The sequence below is a fragment of the Phacochoerus africanus genome, chromosome 8 (assembly GCF_016906955.1).
Source record: "Phacochoerus africanus isolate WHEZ1 chromosome 8, ROS_Pafr_v1, whole genome shotgun sequence".
In the NCBI taxonomy this organism is placed as follows: domain Eukaryota; kingdom Metazoa; phylum Chordata; class Mammalia; order Artiodactyla; family Suidae; genus Phacochoerus; species Phacochoerus africanus.
Window position 1 is genome coordinate 151092142 of NC_062551.1, and position 20299 is coordinate 151112440.

Genomic DNA, 20299 nt, shown 5'->3' on the forward strand with positions numbered 1-20299 from the left:
GAAGAGAATCTCTAGCAGTATATTTATTATTTTGATCTAAATTCTGTCATGAAATATAGCATATATTTTAAAGTTTAATATAGGAATGATGTTTTGTCGAAAAAAATTTAAAAAATGGAGTAACATAAAATAAATAACTTATCATCCTATAACACCAAGTTCAAATTATTGCTAACATTTTGTTGTAGTTCCCTCATCGTTGTGTTCAAATCAAGAAAAATGTGATCATGTGTGATCCATGTGATCACCTCTCATAGGTACCACATTAGATGGTTGTGTCTAATGCAACCATTATAAAAAGGCAGCTGTCTTAGGGCTGCACAATACTGTCCAGAAAGGAGTACATTTTGTATTCACTTTTGGGGGTGCCCTGTGTCTTGCCCTGGGCAACCAATTTCTTTCTTCTTCTCCTTCAATTATTCTGCCTTATCTTCTTTCTGTTCCTCCTTCTTTTTCTATTTATAAAGAGATCTGTATTAAACATGCTTGTAATCTTTGCACTCAACTATGGTTATTTCCTCAGAGTCCATTTCTAGGAGTGAATTTTTATGGTTCAAAGGGGCAGCACATGTTATGGGTTTTGGTACATAGTGAATCACATTATTACCAGTTATTTAAATCAGCGATTCTTTAATCAGGATGCATATCAGAAATCATCTGGGGAGATTTTTAAGCCTATGCTTCACCAGGATCAACCTCTGGAGGTTTTTATTTTAGGGCTGTGGCACTTTTAAATGCTCCCAGAGGATTCCCATATGCACATCTGGTTGGGTACCACTGGCTGAGAGGAAGACAGGGGTAAAATGTCAACAAAATTTTCAGATTACAGGAGGCTGGAGAGAAGAATTAATTAATCAGGTGGTAATATCAGTTTTCCCCAAGATGTCCATATGCTAGAATAATGAGGGAATGTGCTGAGGGGACTTGCCCTACACTCTGTAGCTACAGCAGGTAGATTATCTGATGGTTGCAACAACCCAGTCAGGAATGCATTCTCTTATTTTACAGATGAGGGAATTGAAACTCAGGGAGTTATTTACTTGCCCAAGGCCAGCATTTGCAGAAGCAGGTTTTGAACACCAGTCTTCTTGTCTCCAAAGACTGTGATTTTTTTCCCCTTTGCCGCAATTTTGCATTGGTGAATTTAAGAGGAATTAATACAAAGTTATGAACTTTGATCCTAAAATCCAAATGCATGAGAACACCATTAGGAGCTAAGTTTTATCTAAAGCATCTGTGGGAAAGGCTTAAGAAATCATTCTCAAAGTACAGGCTAAAAATCACCCAAACTAGAATTATTAATGAGGGGAATTGTTAAAAATGCAGATTTTTGAGTTCCACTGTAGATCTACTGTATTAGGTTCTCTTAGTTGGGACCCAGAAATCTGGATTTCTAACAAACACCCAGATGATTCACATGCACACCAAAGTCTGAGAACCAGGGGCTAAGAATTTTAATTAAATGTAGGTTTAACATAAATTGATGGCACAATATTTCTGAAAAGAAAGATAAATCTGAATGTGAGCCAAATTTACATTAAGGAGCAAACACACCCATACAGTGGAAGTCACTTTTGAGCAACTTGTTTTAAGGGCATTTAAAATTTGCAGTGTGCACAGAGAAAAGCAATCAGCGTGGTGATGGTTGGTGTTCTTGACATAGTTGAGGGCACTGTGACAGCTCAGTCTGGAGAAGAGAAAACTTGTGGACAAAATAGCATTGCTATTTTTCAGCTCTAGGTAGGTGATGCTATTTGCAATTTAGTGTAAACCAGAACTCAGCTTCTAGGAATATCAAAATTAGACATTAAACTCACATAGCAAATCCTAGATTACTGCTTTCTCAAATAACTCATTATGTTAAACTATATGTAGACTGGATGAACTGGTCAGTCAAAGGGCTTACTTTTTCTTGAGTCTAGTGAAGTTTTGCTTCCAGCATGCTCTCTTTTGCTCATAAGAATAAAGTTTATTGACAGTTTTTTTTTTAAAGACTGGTATGAATGTTGAGTCTTTTTGGTAGAATCAAGTCTTTAAAACTTACATATAAGCTCTTAAAACTCAAAGGAAGGTTGAGCAAATATTTCTTAAGATTAAAAAAGTACTTATAATAGAAAAGATTGATACATTGAAATTTACTAAAATTAAGAATTTCCATTCATTAGACTGTGGTTGCCAAGAGGGAGGGGGATGGGAGTGGAATGGACTGAGTTTGGGTTTAGTAGATGCAAACTATTACATTTATAATGGATAAACAATGTCCTATTGTATAGCACAGGGAACTATATCTAGTCTCCTGGGATAGACCATGATGGAAAATAATATAAAAAGAATATATGTATAAATTATTGAGCCACTTTGCTGTACAGCAGAAATTGGCATGTTATAAATCAACTATACTTAATAAAAAAGAATTTCTGTTCATTAAAAACCCATTAAGAGAGTGATTACACAAATCACACACTAGAGTAGAATGTGTACAATATATATCTATAGAAAGATCTTTTATCCAGAATACACCAGGAATTCCTACAGATCAACCAAAAATAAAAGACAAATACCACAGTTAAAAAAGGCCTTAAAACTTGAACAGATATTTCATAAAGACAGACAAATGATGAATACACATTTGAAAAGTTATTTAACGTCATGACTTATCAGCCAAATGCAAGTGAAATCACAGTAATATTTCATTATACACCTCAAAAGCAAAAAAGGCAACAACTCAATTGAAAAATGGGCAAAAGACCTGAATAGACATTTCTCCAAAGAAGATATACAGATGGTCAACAAGCACATGAAAAAATGCTCAATATCCCTGATTATTAGAGAAATGCAAATCAAAACTGCCATGAGGTACCACATCACACCAGTTAGAATGGCCATCATTAATAAGTTTACAAATAGTAAATGCTGGAGAGGGAGTGGAGAAAAGGGAACTCTCCTTCACTGTTGGTGGGAATGTAAATTTGTACAACCACTATGGAAAACAGTATGGAGGTACCTCAGAAAACTAAATATAGAACTAGCCTATGACTCTGCAGTCCCATTCTTGAGCATATATCTGGACAAAACTTTCATTGAAGATGATGCATGCACCCATATGTTCATCGCAACACTATTCACAATAGCCAAGAGATGTAAACAACCTAAAGATCCATTGGCAGTTGAATGGATTAAGATGTGATATATATACACAATGGAATACTACTTAGCCATTAAAAAGAACAAAATAATACCATTTGCAGCAACATAGATGGAACTAGAGACTCTCATACTGAGTGAATTAAGTCAGAAAGAGAAAAACAAATACCATATGATATCACTTATATCTGGAATCTAATATATGGCACAAATGAACCTTTACACAGAAAAGAAAATCATGGACTTGGAGAACAGACTTATGATTGCCAAGGGGAAGGGGGAGGGAGTGGGATGGATTGGGAATTTGGTGTTAAAAATGCAAACTATTGCCTTTGGAATGGATTAGCAATGAGATCCTGCTGTATAGCACTGGGAACTATATCTAGTCACTTATGATGGAGGATAATGTGGGAAAAAATGTATATATCTATGTGTGACTGTGCCACCTTGCTGTACAGGAGAAAATTGACAGAATACTGTAAACCAGCTATAATGGAAAAAATAAAAATCATTTATTTAAAAAAGAGTATTTCAGTACCATCTAGTTGAGGAAACTGGCTAATGAAAAATGTTGGTGAAAATGTAGACCTCTTATCAGTTTCTGCTTGGAATATGTGTATACATAAGTAGGAAAACTGATTGGCCAGACATACTTAGGATAAAATATGTTTACCTTTAGACATTCCTAGATACATACCCCAGAGAAATGAATACATATGTGTACCAAGAGACATGTAAAAGAATGTTCATATAGCAGCTTTATTCCTTATAGCCAAATAAAACAACTCAAATGTCCAGTGACAGTGGAAAGGATTAATACAGTGTGGAAAATTCATACAGTGGAAAAGTATACAGCAAGTAAAAATGGGGAGTTTGAGTTGTAGGGCAGTGGAAACGAATCTGACTAGTATCCATGAGGATGTGAGTTCAATCCCTAGCCTCACTCAGTGGATTAAGGATCCTGTGTTGCTCTGAGCTCTGGTGTAGGTCACAGACGTGACTCAGATCCTGTGTTGCTGTGGTTGTGGTGTAGGCTGGCACCTGTAGCTCCGATTTGACCCTCTAGCCTGGGAGCTTCCGTATGTCACACCTGTGGCCTAAAAAGCAAATAAATAAGTAAAAAATAAATAAATAGATAGGAGTTTCTGTTGTGGCTCAGTGGAAACGAATCTTACTAGCACCCATGGGGACTCTGTTTGATCCATGGCCTTGCTCAGTGGGTTAAGGATCTGGCATTGCAGTGAGCTTTGTTGTAGGTCACAGGTGTGCCTCAGATCTGGCATTGCTGTAGCTGTGGCATAGGCCAGGGTATACAGCTCCCATTTGACCCCTAGCCTGGGAACCTCCATATGCCATGGGTATGTCCCTAAAAAGACAAATAAATAAATAAATAAAATTGGAAACATAAATTAATACAAATTAAAAAATTAAAAATGATGTATTGCTGCACACGGAAATATGGACAAATCTTCCATATTTCTCTATCACGGAAATATAGAAGGATCTTGATTTAAGGCTGCACACTTCAAGATTCCATTTGGTGAAGGTCATGAATAAACAAAACTAACAAATAGTGATAGGAGTCAGAGAGTGATTATCCCTGGAGGGGGTGATGGATTGAGGAAAATGATCAGTATTAGGAATGTCGTATGTATTGAGCTGTGTTGAGGTTATAAGGATGCACATATGCACTTCATACAGACATAATCTAAGATTTAGAGTTTACTGTAAAACTTCAATAGTAATAATAAGAAGAAAATGTAAAGGAAGTACACTAGCATTTCTGAAATCCTAATATAAGCCAGACACTGTAAAGAGAGCTTTTAAGTGACATTGATAGGAACAGAAAAACTACCACCATTTATTAAGTATCAGAGACTTTATTATCTTATTTAAAACCACAGTGATCCTATGAGATGGGCTTTATTATTTTAGAAATGAATAAACAAAAAGTGAGAGAACTTAGATCACTGTCCTGTGATCTGTGAAGCTAGGGTTCAAAAGAAATTTTGTCATAATCTATTCACCTGTAGACTTTAAGTTTCATGGAGGAAGATGACATTTCTGTTTCGCTCACTTGTGTATCTCTAGTACCTGGCATAAGGTCTCGCATACACTAGGTACTCAATAAATAGAGTTGGGTAGGTTACTGTTAAATGAATGAATAAATGGTCATGTTCCTTCCCCTGTACCAGCCTAGGTCCCTCTCTGCTGGTGACACCAACATTAGTGAAGATCAAAACACATTTTTTCAGATTTGGCTGATGTGGTGACTGGAATCTAAAAAGTAGTTCAGAACCAGGAACGCTTATGGAATGGGGATGTCATGGGGATCCCAGACAATCCTGAAGTGCCTTGAATTGGTGGCTGTCTCTTCCCTGCTCCACCTCCCTCCACTCCCACACACCTTACTAAAAGGATTCCTGCAGATAAGCAATTACACCTGTTCTCTATGGCCTGGGGGCTTAACTTGGACCAGGACTGATGCGCAGATGGTATGTACTGTGAAGGCTCTGCAGGTTGTCGATACTTGGAATATCAGCCTAACTTGAGACCAAAGGGCAATAAGCTTCCTAGAGGGACTGATCACTGCTTAATGCAACGAAGAAATTTCTAACACTTAAGATGACACGAACTTTCTGCAGTAGCCATGGTCCCATCAATGGGGATGGGACAAGTTCTTGTCCTTGGACAAGTTCCTGCAGATGCTGTAAAGGAGATTTGAATGTCAACTGAAATCATGGACAAGATTTGTGATTTTCAAACTATTTATCATTAGTGGCAGAAATGTTTCTGAATGGAAATCTTAGGTGGAAACTTCATCGATGAAAGAGATAAAAAGATGATGAGTCAGGGCCTCCTTCTTACCCTGCCCGCCAGACACTGGCAGTGTAGCTGAAGCCTTAGGATGGGGAATTCATGTTCTCTTCAGTAGAAACTTTCATCTCTGAGATGTTCGTAGCATTCTCTCCATAGCCTGCTTTGGTGCAGTGGATTAATGATCCAGCTTGTCTCTGTGGAGATGCCAGTGGGTTAAGGATCCGGTGTTGCTGCAGCTGTGGTATAGGTCGCAGCTGTGGCTTCGATTCAATCCCTGGCCCAGAAACATCCATATGCCACAGGTGGGACCAGAAAAAAGTCTCTCCCTAGCAGGAGGAAGGCCTGTCACAATAACATGGTGCTAATAGCAGCTCCTCTCCACTGTTGCAGGAAATTGAAGATTTCTTCTGTCAGGCTGTCCTCATTGTTTTTGTTAGTTCAGTAATTTCACGGTAACAGAGAAGCACCCTCACTCCGGTCCCATTCTGGAGGTACTGCCATGTTCATCAGTCACCTCCTTCTCCAATAGTGTCAGTATGGACAAATAGACAGAATCTTGGCTTCAGCATCAGGGGAGATGGATTTGGCCCCAAGTGAGCAATTAAGCAGGTGGTTGAGGCAGAACGTGCAATCTCTCTGCAGTGTTTCTATGTCTGTAAAATACTGATCACTGGGGCTACTCTGCCTCATCATATTATTGGCCAGGGCCAAATTAAAAAAAAAGGCAATGAAAATGACATAACCATAAAACACTATACACAAAGACCTCTGTATAGCACAGGGAACAATATTACATACCTTGTAATAACTTATAATGGAAAAGAATCTGAAAAAATATGTGTACGTAAAATAAATACATACATAAGATTGTTTTTAAAACTATACAGGAGTTCCCGTTGTGGTGCAGTGGTTAACGAATCCAACTAGGAAACATGGGGTTTCGGGTTGAATCCCTGGCCTTGCTCAGTGGGTTAAGGATCTGGCGTTGCCGTGAGCTGTGGTGTGGGTCGCAGACGCAGCTCGGATCCTGCATTGCTGTGGCTATGGCATAGGCCGATAGCTACAGCTCCAATTAGACCCCTAGCCTGGGAACCTCCATATGCTGCGAGAACGGCCCAAGAAATTTTAAAAAGACAAACAAAACAAAACAAAACCAAAAAAAAACTATACAAAGTCAGATATTAATACAATTCCTATGACAGATTTTATTTAATTAAACAATTAATTAATTATTTTGCTTTTCAGGGCCACACTTGTGGCATATGGAAGTTCCCAGGCTAGGAGTTGAATCAGAGATGCAGCTGTTGGCCTATGCCACAGCCACAGCAACGCTAGATCCGAGGCGTGTCTCACAGCTCATGATAACGCTGGATCCTTAACCCACTGAGGCCACGGGTCAAACCTGCATTCTTATAGTTCATAATCTGCTAAGCCACAATGGGAACTCCCAGTTCCTATAACAGATTTTAAATACACATGTTTAAACATCTATATTGTTTGCAAATAATAACATTTAACAAGAATAATAACAATAATTTTTTGAGAAAAAATATTGTGCATTAACCTTAGCACAACTGTAGCAAAACAGATTATGCTAAAGTAAGAAGGATTGGAACAAATTAACTATAACAGTATTTGTCCCTTTGTACAAGCCCTGCTTTCTATCTTTACAGGTTATTGTGAAGACCATGTGAGTACATGCATAAGGAAGGACCGTGAATATACAATATGGTTTAAGTGCATCGGTTACTATGTTCCTACCACAATCCTTTAGGAGCAGCCATCGGAAGCCACCTGTTTTACAGGTTGAGGAAACTGAGGTCCAGAAATTGTAAGCATTCTGCTCATAGCAGTCATTGGCAGCTCTACCTGGAGGCAATTGTTGGTATTAAGGCAGTTACGAGCTGGGGGGAGGTGATTGTATTTTTCTTCTCTGTTGTCATTGGTGAAAAAAGGTCTCATAATTTAGGTCCGATGGAGAGTTAAGGAAGTCTCAGGAGCAGAGAAATCCAATAAATAACACGGGTCTGGGATGGCCTTGAGGCAGGTTGATCTTGTCTCACATGCATTTATGGGGTTCCTGCCCTGAGTCACACACTCCACTAGTCACTGGTGACACAGCCAGTAACACACGGTTTCTGCAATTCCAAGGCCCTTAGTACTTGTGCAAACAGATTACATTTATGCTTTCTTCCCGTAGCTTCTGCTTCCTGCCTCCTCCCTCCTTTTCTTTCCTCAGTTCCCAGCCTATAAACACACGGCAGAGACAGACTTTGGCTCTTTGTCCTCCTCTCCCTCACTCTCACCCTGTGCCTTCCTCTTAGTAATAATTTCTTTTACCCTTACTATGTTCCAGACATCGTGCTGCACATTTCATACAAACTGTCTATCTCTTGTAGTCTGAATAATATTATGGCATGTTTAATGATCTTATTTTAAAAAATTAATCTGGGATGTTAAGTAATGTATTCAAAATAGCCTGTTGTAGCCAGTAAGTTTCTGAGCTGGCTGTTAAGGCTGGGTCTTTGGACTTCAAGTAAATCACACTTAAATGATACAATAGCTGCCTCTCTTCAGCATGCATTTATGTTTTCTGTTGACACTGATAATCACTTCAGTAGATGTTAAAAATAAAATAATAACAGCTTCTGGAAGCCATATTTGAAGAGAGTTGATGTGCTATACATATAGATAAGAAGTATAAGTAAAGATCATATGTCTTAGAATTATCCCTTTGTATGCAGAAGTAGAAGTGGCTACTGACAAGCTATTAAGAGACTACAGAGTCACAAAAGTTGGATTTCAGTCTTGATTCTACCATTTTGTTGACACGTGCCCTTAGAAATTTAATTTGGCTAATCTTCATCTATATAACGGGATTCAAACATCCAGCAATTATAGGGATTTGAAGCATGGCCTAATTCCTAGTTTACAGTAAGCACTCCATATCATCATTATCATTATGACCATCATTTCATATTTCATGTTTTTCGGGTACTCTCAGAGGTCTTATAGAGGATATTGTTATTCTTCATTCTTTTATACTTAATAAATGTAGAATAGATGGAAAGTTGGTGAGTTATTCAACACTGTTAGAAGGGAACATCTTTTCCCTACACCTTGCTCAATTCATATGCCCTATTCCTTTCTTATGGAATTGCTCTATCCTGGGAGAGGTGTCAAGAGATTATGAAAAAATTAGGTAAGAATAACTGGAGGTTCTCTGTTCTTCTTTTTCCTGTTAATTTCTCCCCTAGCTACACCATGAGTGACACCTGAGCATGACTTTCCTGGCTAACGTGCTGTACACGAGCCTCCGTTTCCAGGCTTTTGTTTTCAGTGCTCCAAAAGCCATGTTGATCCTCCAATTTATCAGCCCAAGCACTAAAGTTGAACTTTGGAACATCATTTGCCATTCTTTTGCTTATTTCTCAATGTGTCCAGGACTCAGGAAGAGAAGAGGGGTGGAATATATTGCAGTCACCCTCAGAGAGCCCCCAACAACCACCTTTCACTTAATTTGGCAATATTCTATTGGACAAGTCAAGTGATACCCACAATGCAAGAAGCTGGTAAGTCATGGCTGAAAAGGGATTATGGTGCAAAGGCAGAACTTAGCCTTGGGAATCCCACGGTCCCAAATAACAACGAGGATGGTGTGGGTGATGTAGTCAAACAAGGGAAGAGTAAAAAGAGAACTGATATGGGCCAGAATTGGTGGGGATGTGGGCCTTGAGATGATGTCTGGAAGGATAGAAAAGATTAGGAAGTTGGAGGATTCTTGGCAGCCCTTCCAGAGAGCAAGAGAAAATTAATATTAAGAACATAGCTGGGCCCTGGAGTTTGAGAGACTGCTCAAATTGAATGTGGACTTGGTACAGGGATAGGGTGGGGGGAATCCTCAGTTTTTCCTTTTATTCACTGAATGAGCTTGGACAAGTGAATTCCTCTGGCTGAACTTTGATTTCATCATCCTGAAAATGAGGACAATAATTTTGTCTTTGCCTGGTAGTTGTGAGAACTTAATGAGACTGGATAGAAGGCATACAGCCTAATGCCTGACACATAGTAAATGAAAACACGAAACATTTATTTGTGATGACTGAAGATAAACTGAGGTGTGTGTGAATGAAGTGACTTGCCTGCAGTCACCAAGTGTTGTCTTTGCTTTCCATAAAACAATGTCAGAATCCTTTGGACTCTGAAAGCAAAATACCCTAATTTTTAAATGGATATAGTCATTATTCAATAGACCTGAATTTCAACCTTTAGCTTGTCGTTGCAAAAGTCTTTAAGCTCTGGTCCTTCTTCAATTATTCATTTTTGCTAAATTTTTAATAAAAGAAATGTAAATATAGAACCAACCTGACCAAATTACAGTGCTGATGTTTTGTACCAATTATTGTATGTTTGCTTTAAATATTAAAGAACAGGATTATGATGGAAGACTTTATGAAGTCAAGTCTCACTAGAGTTTTCATCTGCCTCTATTTCTTGTGATAGATTCTCCGTCAAAGTCCTATTTCCTGTCGGAAACTCATATTATTTTTATAGGCTTTTGAATACTACAAACATGGCCTTTGGGTAAAAACTGCCATATCCTCAGATAGTAGTTAGTACACAGAATAACTAGCAGAGTAATAAATATTCTATAGGAAATGAGGAATAATTCTTGACATGCAACCAGAACCAGATGTGAAATTTGAAGAGCACCTCTGGCCATGTCACATGGCCCACATGAGTCACCTACTTGGCAACCACTGCCGTCTGTACACAGATTATTTCCAAGTCTAGATCTCTGGCGTAGAACTCTCCTTTTCTCCACATCCACCTGCCCATCTCCTTGCTGGGCATCTCCTCCATGACGTTACAGGTGCTTTGGTTAACATGCTCCCAATAAACTTGGTCTTTCTCCTATCAGGATGTAAATGACATGACTATCCATCCAGTAGCCATCTAAGCCAGGCACTCTCGGCAGTCACTCTTAGCAGCATAGTGTTATCGGTATTAGTGTCTGTGGTTAAGAACATAGACTCAAGGGGAAGACTATCCATTCATGAGCTGTGGGACCTTGGGTAAGTGACTTAACCTGTCTGTGTCATATTTATCACATCCTTAGCATAAAGATAATCATTCAAACATCATAGGTTTGGTGTGATAATTAAATGAGTTAATATTTTTGAGTTGTTAGAATAGGGCTTGGCACATAGTAAATGCCATGTAAATGTTTGTTAAATACATACATCACACATAGCACTCCCTGAAATGCTATTAACTTCACACATTCCTCTCCATCTCCATGGAGGCTGCCTTTGTTTGAGTCTAACTCCTCTGGCATCATATAGTGATCTTCATTTCTCAGTGAGATCCCACCCCCAGTTCTGGGCTCCTCCAAGCTGTGCTCCCTATGGTAGCCTGAGTGATGTTTACTGAAAGCAGAGCTGATTGTATTTATCCCCATCTATAACTTTGAGAGAGTCTTTGCCATCTCACCCAGGCTGACTTAGCTTTAATAGTCTGGCTCCTACCAGCATCTCCTGCAGCCATTGCCTTCCACATCTCCCTGTGTCCTATGCATTACCAACTAAGATGTTTCCTTAAGCCTGTCTTTATTTGCTCTGCTCCCCATTGGTGGGGAGCCCCTCTCAGCTTTATTCACCTTCAGATCCAACTTTAGCATCTCTTTCTCTCTGAAGGTTCTCTGATTCTTCCACCAGAAAAAATACCTTCCCTTGAGTTTCCCCTGTATAGGTGATTCTTATTGCACACTGCATTTATTTGTCTGCACATCTGTCTCTCCAACCATAATGTGAACTCCTGAGAGCATGGAGCTTTACTCTGTCTGTCTGTCTCCCATTTAATTTCAATGAACATTTAAAGATTTTTATGCCAGTGCCTTCCACAAGGTCTGGCAGAGGGTATATACTCAATGTGCATTTAATGAAAAAAGAAATAAACTGAACGGCATCTTATTGACCATTTAACCAAACCCCTAACTTTATAAATGAGAGAACAGATCTTGGAGAAGTGAATTACTACCTCCATCTAGGTTACTTTTCTGGGCAGTGTTAGAATCTAGACTAAAAGCAACTTTCCATCACTTCCCATTACTACATCGCCTCAATTATTAAGGTCCTTTCAGATCAATTACACCATTTGGAATTCTAGTTTGAGAAAGCAAAGTCCTCCCTGACCCTGTTCTTCTCACCTGTGCCCATTAGCAGTACCTCTCTTGATCCTCTGGATTCTGACTCTGTGGGCAGGAATGGTAGCTGAGTCTCCAAATCATCAGGGTTCTAGGGCAGGAGTAAGTCTTGCCTACTGCCCAGGTGCTGGAAGTGACCTGTACTCTTTACCATTTTATTTTGGGTTGGGGTTGGTAACTGGGACCACTTTTTGAAATTTAAATGTAGGAATTCTTTTTCAAACAAATTATTTTATCCTTGAGAAACTGTGTGTGTGTGTGGTGGTGAGCAAGGGGTGGTGACTGGTTACTGGAGAGAGTGGTTCAGAGGGGAGAACTGGGGATACTTGGGGTTTGTGTTCCAGTTGAAATGTCATTAGAAAAGAGTAAGGTCAGCTCTGAGTTCTGCCAAGTTTTGCCTTCGGTGCTACAGAACGAAATGAGGTAATGTAATTTATGAGCTGTGAAGAGCTACAGAAATATGAAGCATTTTTAGAATCGTTGATTTATGGAAAAGGAAGGTCTATAGAAATGATGTGGCCCTCTCAGTTCCTCACTTCACAGAGAAGGGAAGCTACTCTCCCAAGGTCATGGCTAGAAGGTCACAGAGTTGGGCCCTGCTTTCCTCTTTGGCCCATGGCTCACCCTTCCCCCCAAGGGCTCTCCAATCTTCCCAATCACTCTGTCACGTGATACAGGCAGGACACTTCACTCCTCTGTGCTTTTGCAAATGCTGTTCCAAATTCTGGGATACTATTTCTTTCATGGCCACCTGAACTACCTCCTCTCCTTGTGAGATTCTGGATCTCTGTCATCTCCCAGCTCTGCTTCCCAGCTCTGTAATCCCAAAGCCTGGTGACAATATAAAAAAGTCATGAAGTTTAAAGGAAGTAGTTACTTTGGGGCCATATGAACTCCAAGCTTTCATCTGCCTCTAACATTCTTGAGTCAATGGCAGAGTAGCCATCCCATCTCCAATATCATAGTTTGGGGTCCTTATCCCACAAAGTGAAGAAGATGGTTTTTTCCTGTGGACCTCCAGAGATACGGTGTTTTAATCAAGATAAGAATGACCAAGTGAAGGTTTTTCGAAATGTGAGAAAAAGCCATAGGTGTGGTGTGGGTGTATCTATGCATGTGAGTATAGAGAGAGCAGAAAATATAGAAATAATTTTTCTTATCTTCTTCATCTTTTCCATCTAATGATACTTCTGGGAACATCCATTTAGCACACGTATATTGAGCACATTCTGTATCTCCGTTTCCAAGCTAGATGCTGGGGGTTCAGATTAAAAGATGAATAAAATTTGAACGTTGTTCTCAATTTTCTCAGCTGGAAGGGACAGATGAGAAGGACAAGACAGATAGCCTTCCCACTTCTCTCACTTAACCTGAGCTGGTTTGATGGCTCAGTATGTACCTAACAAAATATATTACTTTATTCTTCACCTAAAAATGGATTTTCATGTCCACATATTTATTTAGAGTCCCTTTGAAGGACTTGTAGAATATGAGTCTGCCAGAGTCCCAGAAAGAAACAGATGGCATACTCAACCTGGATGATTAGAGAAGAATTGAATAAGGAATTCATTTATAAAGGTAAGGACAGGTTGTATGGAAGCCACAAGGGTAATCCAATGTCCAAGGGTTCATAGAAGCTGGCTCCTTTTACCCTTATGTGCAAGGGATAAAAGGAGGGGCAGTTACTAGAATCTTGAGATCTAGAAAATGGAGGGAGAGGACCACCTGGAAGGAATTGTGGACTTCTGCCAAGGGTTTAGCAACCTGAGATAACTCACTTCTCTCTGATCTCTTACAATGCTCTTCATTACTTTACCCAACTGGAAGTCAACGGGGGAGCCCTCTGGTAGAATTTAAACAGGCCACCCTCCCAGGGTACAGAGCTGGTGACAAGGTTGTTGGGGGTGGATCTGGGGGAACAAACTAAAGGTAGTTCACTCTATCAGATACGGTGAGCCTTCAGCCCTGCAGAGACACACACTCGAGGGTTCCTCTCTGATCCACCCAATCACACACGCACATGCATCCTTCCATCTCTCCAGGTTTATTTATTTGCTTTTTAGGGCTGCAGGTGTGACATATGGAAGTTCCCAGGCTAGGGGTCAAATCAGAGCTGTAGCTGCCAGCCTACGCCACAGCCACAGCAATGCAGGATCAGAGCAATGTCTACGACCTACACCACAGCTCATAGCAACACCAGATCCTTAGCCCACTGAGCAAGGTCAGGGATCGAACATGCATCCTCATGGATACTAGTCTGGTTCATAACCACTGAGCCACAACAGGAACTCCATTTCTCCAAGTTTATGAAACTTGCTGGTGTCAGCTGCTGCATGAAACACATCGTCTACTTCACTTTTATTTCAACCTCAAAATTATGTTTCAAAGTAGGTGAAGAGAGGGTACAAAAATGAGGATAAAATCTCTCTGACTCCAATGCACATGCTCCATATCGAGTTCCTGAGTAGAATGAGCACATTGGCTTCAGGCAGCATCTTCAGGAGACCATCTCCCTTCTGCTTGGACACCCTTCCAACCTCATCTACTTATCCAGTCATGATTCTTTACCTCCTGGTCAGTTAGGTTTTCTCCTCTAGAAAGCTTTTCTAGAACCTCCAAGCTGTGGCGTGTCCCTCCTTTGTGCTCTGTGCCCACTGGCCTCACTTCCCATGTGGCACTGATCATACTGAATGTAATCATCCTGACTCTCTTTCCTGTGAGACTGTTAGGTCTTTGAGATCAAGGATCATTTCTCTTTCATTTAAATGTCTGTACAAAGCACAGTGTCTGCCATGCACTAGGGATCAGTATATGCTTCTTTTTTCTTTCTTTCTTTCTTTCTTTCTTTCTTTCTTTCTTTCTTTCTTTCTTTCTTTCTTTCTTTCTTTCTTTCTTTCTTTCTTTCTTTCTTTCTTTTTTTTTTTTTTGATTTTTAGGGCTGCACTCATGGCCTATGGAAGTTCCCAGGCCAGGGGTTGAAACGGAGCTGCAGCTGCCAGCCTACACCACAGCCACAGCAACATGGGATCAGAGCCGTGTCTGTGACCTACGCCACAGCTCATGGCAACACTGGATCCCTGACCCACTGAGTGAGGCTAGGAATTGAACCCACATCCTCATGGGTACTAGTCGGATTTGTTTCTGCTGTGCCACACTGGAATTCCAGTAAACATTTCTTAACTGAGTGATCGAAAAATAAGATCTTTGTTCATACAGGTCAGAATGGCCATCATTAATAAGTCTACAAACAAAAGATGGAGAGGGTGTGGAGAAAAGGGAACCCTCCTTCACTGTCGGCGGGAATGTAAATTGGTAAAACCACTATAGAAAACAGTATGGAGGTTTCTCAGAAAACTAAATATAGAACTACCATAGGATTCAGCAATTCTACTCCTGGACCTATATCCAGACAAAACTACAATTCAAAAAAAAAAAAACATACAGGCACTCTTTTGTTCATAGCAGCACTATTCACAATAGCCAAGACATGGAAACAACCTAAACGTCTATCGAAAGATGAATGGATTAGGAAGATGTGGTATATATACACAATGGAATATACTGCTCAGTTATAAAAAGAACAAAATAATGCCATTTGCAGCAACATGGATGCAAGTAGATATTCTCATACTATGTGAAGTTAAGTCAGAAAGAAAAAGACAAATACCATATAATATCACTTATATATAGAATCTAAGATATGGCACAAATGAACCTATTTACAAAACAGAAACAGACTTACAGACATAGGGAACAGACTTATGATTGCCAGTGGGCGGGGGGGGGCGGGAAAGAGTGGTGGGATGGACTGGGAGTTTGGGGTTAGTAGAGGAAAACTATTACATTTAGAATGGATAAGCAATGAGGTATAGCACAGGGAGCTATACCAATATCTTGGGATAGAACACAATGGAAGATAATACTAAAAAAGGGAATGTGTGTATATATATATATATACACACACACACACACACACGTATATATATACACACACATACATATATGATTGGGTCACTTTGCTGTACAGCAGAAAATGGTATGACATTGTAAATCAACTATACTTCAATAAAATTTTGAAAAATGAGAAAAAAGGAAAAATAAGGACTATGTCTATAACTAAAAAAGATCAGGTGGAAGGGAGCTAGGAAGATAAAGTATGGAATATCTTTCATTCCTCAAGGTTTCAGGAACATTCAATATTCAGGTAGGTTCTGTAACCAGATAGACCAAAGTCAAGTCATGAAAATTCCACTGTTATCACCCCAGAGAACTCTATTTCAGTTAATGGAAGTAAATGTACCATTTAGTACTTTAAATCACAAAGCAACATAACTGACTTCTATTTGTGGCAACCTTCTGGTGCCCTCATTATTTTCTCCCTGTGGATGTCGTGCCTGATCTTGTTGATTCAGCATAAGGAGATGCATCCACAAGCCATAGGTGAGGTGCTGAGAGTTTGGAAAGTGGAGGAAGGAGGGTTCTGGACCACGTGAGGTGTGGCCAAGGGCACCCTTGATTCCCCCATTCTCTTCCTCACAGCTCTTAGCACGTTCGCTGTAGGGCTTTACATGTTTCCCCCAAGATCATGAGCATCTTGATGGCTGGTCTCACACTGACTTCATTTCTGGGTCCTCAGTGTCTGGTGTAGCATGTTGGGAAAGGAGAGTCTCAGTGTATATGTTATATAAATGACAAATGAGGGAGTGAATGATTCAAGGAAGGACTAGGTTCTTTCTAGCCTCTATTACTGATTCAGAAATATGGCTGAAAAGAGTGAGAGTGAGTTAAACCTGTGTGAAGATGATAATTGAATTTTTTTGGTGGGGGGTGCCTAGACAAAAAACCATTTGTTCTGATGCTCTTCCCTTTCTCTCTGACAGCCCCCTGACTCCCTGATGTTGACATCCGTCATGGCACCATATAGATATCCTTCATGCATTGTCTTCACCAAGATAAGTACCATATTTACTTGATTCAATGTGATATTCTCACTGTTTTGCACAGTGCTTGGCACATAGTTATAGCTCAACAATTATTTTTCATAAAATTAAAATCTCCCTCTTGGGGATTTTACTCCTCTTCTCATAGTCAGCCCCTCTTACCTTCCCTGCCTCCACCTCCAATGCGGAGTACATACTCTGAGTGATGTTGCCTAGGGGACTTTTAAAAGTGAAATGGGAAGGGGACTAAGCTCTCATGTCATTAAACTTTCCATTTTACAGACAAGGAAACTGAGACCTAAAAGGGAAGAAGACTTAGCTAAAGTCATAAGGATTCGGCATTGCCTTGAGCTGCAGTGTAGGTCGCAGATGCTCGGATCCCATGTTGCTGTAGCCGTGGTGTAGGCTAGCAGCTGCAGCTCCAATTCAACCATTAGCCTGGGAACCTCCATGTGTAGCACGTAGGGCCCTAAAAAAAAGGTTGAAAGACACTGAATCAAAATCTAAAGTTGGGGTTGTAATATGATGGCAAACAATGGAGACAAGTGTTTCATTTTCTGTCTTGCAAATTCTTTTGTATCATTTTTTGTTAAATTCCTTGTATCAGTGATCTCATATGACATTTGTCTTTCTTTGTCTGACTTTCTTCATTTAGTATTATAATTTCTAGGTCCATCCATGTTGCTACAAATGGTATTATTTCATTCTTCTTTTATGGCTGAGTAATATTCCATTATATATATGTTCCACATCTTCTTTAGCCAGTCCTCTCTTGATGGACATTTAGGTTGCTTCCATGTCTTGGCTATTTTAAATAGCATTGCAATGAACATTGGGGTGCATGTATATTTTCAAATTACAGTTTTCTCTGGGTATATGCCCAGGAGTGGGATTGCTGGATCATATGGTAGTTCTATGTTTAGTTTTTTAAGTCACCTCCATACTGTTCTCTACAGTGGTTGCACCAGCTTACATTCCCACCAATGGTACCGGAGGGTTCCCTTTTCTTCACACCCTCTCCAGCATTTATTGCTTGCAGATTTTTTGGAGATGGACATTCTGACTGGTGTGAGATGATACCTCATTGCAGTTTTGATTTGCATTTCTCTAATAATTAGCAATGTTGAGCATCTTCTCATTTTTTTTCTTGCTGTCTATATATCTTTGGAGAAATGTCTAGCTGTTGTGCCCATTTTTTGATTGGGTTGTTTGTCTTTTTGATATTGAGCTGCACTCTGATCCATTCTTGATTTCTTCAAGATATAAATGAAGCTTCATAATGTTCATGGTGAACAAGCTATTCCTTTTCTAATCTGATTAATTCAGGAAATAAAAAATGTTTAAGTGCCACTTATTTTAAAAAATTCAATGTGAAAATAACTATTGAGTTCTATAGAAAAATTATATTCTTATAACCTATATTGCCTCCTTTATTAAACAGGAGACTTTCAATGACGAACTTGAAAGCTTTTGAAGGTACTAAAATTAAATCTTGGCATACTTGAGAAATGGCAATATAGAGACAATTTCATAATATTCCATCCTGATGCTGTAATTTAGTATTCACATTTGTTCACATGCATTATCTCTATTCATTAATGAAAAATCCTACAATATTAGCTATAATTGATGGGGAGACTCAGAGAGGTAAAGTATTTTCTTTATCATCCAAGTTTACCACAGAGCTGGGACTCAAAATAGTTAACCCCAGTTAATGCAATGTTTACTAACTTTATTAATAAAGGAAGATATAACATCTGTAATAAGTAAGACTCCAAAATATAATGCCTAATGCTAAAATTTTTTTCTAATCTAAGACACCACCATGTTTGCTTGTGGTTAGTGGTTCTCTTCTAAGCCAAGATTCAGAGAGCCAAGCTCCTTTCATCTGTGGGTCTCGAGTTTTAAACACATGGCCTCCTGGTTACCTGTGGGGGGTGGTGGGCATCTCAATTCCATTCAAATGGCATGGGAGAATTGCATGAGAACATTTCTATGAAGCAGGTCTGGAAATGATACACTACCATCACGTGACTGTTGCTGACTGCAAGTAGTGTGGGAAATAAACTCTCACTGTGTGCTGGTGAGGAAAGGGGCCTGATGATCCAACACACTGGTATTGTGAGCACCTTGGGGACTAGTGACAGGTCTTATTCATCTCTCCAGATAGCACAGTATTTTTGCATGTGAATAATGTGTTGAGAAATCTTCCCACTGTTGAAATCTCCCTCTGTTTTTGTTAAGAGGGCTTTCTATTGGCAAGATAGAGAATAAGATCCTAATTCCTGTCCCTTCCTCTGATAGTATCCCCCTCTTTTCAAAGGGATACAGTGGGTTTGACATACTGTTGAACATAACCTCACTCCTCCCGATATAGTTGATCAGTGAAGGGGTAGGTACCATCCCAGGCTCAACCAAAGAGAATCCTTTATATGGGCCTTACTCTAGGACTTTTCCAAGCTATAAACTTACTTCTCTGAAGGCAGAATCTTTGTAACATGAGGCCCAGGGGCTGTTGGTGGCCATGTTTTTCACCTTGCAGCAGAAGGCAGTCTGTGGTGATAGACAAGGAAACCAGCAGTGCAAAACCAGGGGTGTGAAGAAAAGAGATGAGACACATCCTTCTGGTCCACACCCCCAATTTTAGTTGCTGCAAGGCCCAATTACAAGCCCACATTCTTTCAGTTTTATCCAACACTTCCACCCATGTGAGATAGTCCAGCATCCTTCTGGTAAAGTCTCCCTTTGCCTGTCCTAGTGTGAGTTGGGTGCATATCTAGGCAGTCACTAGAGACACGATTATGTGGTTTAATAGCACACAGTGAGCCTGAGCGGAGTTCTCTCTTTCAGAAGTGGTCTTTCTCACTCCAGTAGGCTGCAATGAGCTCATTCCCCACCATGCAGGCTTTTCCAGCCTCAGTAGGGAAAGCCACGGTCCCTCCCATGGGATTCCTTTAGGAGGGTATGTGCCTGAGGATTCTAAGAAAATGTTCTGTGAGGTTGTCTTTCCCTTTCTCTTTCATCTGCCTAGTGTCACCTGAATGGACAGGTTTTCAAGTAGATTGAAGTTCTCCTCTGAAAGCTAGGTGGTCTAGTGAGGCCGCTGGTTCTGGGCTCACTCATATCCACACCAGATGATCTGGGAGCTCCTCTCTGTCTCTGAGCTTTGTGCCTGTGGCACACATGGGCT

The 20299-nt window shown here is 40.0% G+C and overlaps 1 long non-coding RNA gene across 1 annotated transcript in view; it reads left to right on the forward strand.

Moving 5' to 3' along the window:
- LOC125132057 (uncharacterized) overlaps positions 1–17115 on the forward strand; it is a 137706-nt gene extending 120591 nt beyond the window's left edge. Inside the window, exons 4-6 of the long non-coding RNA XR_007136126.1 lie at positions 7638–7795; positions 9409–9536; positions 17050–17115. This is a non-coding gene — a long non-coding RNA (uncharacterized LOC125132057). The remainder of the gene's footprint in view (positions 1–7637; positions 7796–9408; positions 9537–17049) is intronic.
- Positions 17116–20299: the final 3184 nt, after the last annotated feature.